The sequence below is a fragment of the Alligator sinensis genome, unplaced genomic scaffold (genome assembly GCF_000455745.1).
Source record: "Alligator sinensis unplaced genomic scaffold, ASM45574v1 scaffold971_1, whole genome shotgun sequence".
NCBI classification, from domain to species: domain Eukaryota; kingdom Metazoa; phylum Chordata; order Crocodylia; family Alligatoridae; genus Alligator; species Alligator sinensis.
In genome coordinates this window covers 73,074-73,984 of record NW_005842559.1, presented here as the reverse complement: position 1 = coordinate 73,984, position 911 = coordinate 73,074, and positions in this window count along the sequence as shown.

Sequence of the window (911 nt, the reverse complement as noted above, 5' to 3'; positions counted from 1 at the left end):
AGGAAGGAGTCCTCTGAAATGGACAGCTTATCTGAAACACAGCATCATGCAGGACAATCCTGTGCATCTGTCCCCCAACACAGCAGTTCCTGGGCTATAGGAAATTATACCCAACAGCTTTGGGATGGGACCATGACTGAACCTGGTACTCTCAATTTTTTGTTGGTTAATGGAAGAAGTGTTCCCCTGGGTAGGCCTTCCCTGCCAGCTCTAGCTTTTCTATCAGGCCCCAGTCCACACTGCTTTTCTAGCTCTGCACCTTTGTCAATCTTGGGATGCATTTGGGATAAGGTTAATTCTGCCACTCAGACAAGAGGTTGCTATGGGGCGGGGAAAGGGGAGGGGGTTCTTCTGCAGAGGTACAATAACTGCATGAGCACTGGATGGAAGAGATACCTGCTCCTTCAGCTTCCTACTTCACTTTCCCCATCTATATAATAAGCATGATGCCCCACTGCACATTTTTTCAAAGCACTTGACCATCTAGACATGGACAGTGCTTTAGGCTGTTATTTCTGTGTCTGTCAACATACAGCCGTCCCCACATCCCTCCTCAAATAACCTTCTTACCATGTTTGTTCAAGTGATGCATAGCAACAGCTCTTACTGGGATTAGCTATAGCCAAGGAAGCTCCCTGATTTATATGGCCTGGGATCTGTGGCCCCTATGCTAGTATTTTAACACAGTTGTCACAGTAGATACAGCTTTGCCATAGGCTGATGCTTACAGCTCTCCTCGGAATCCATGTTGGGATAGTCTTCGCATCCCGGCTTGGTGACAGAGACAAGCAGCTCATTGCTGGGCGTCTCCCACAGTTGCTCATGCTCTGCAACACATACAGAAAACAGATAAAACCAAACTCAATGCACTTCCCCTGCCCCAAATCCCAGTGTCTCCTCCCCTGAGGAGA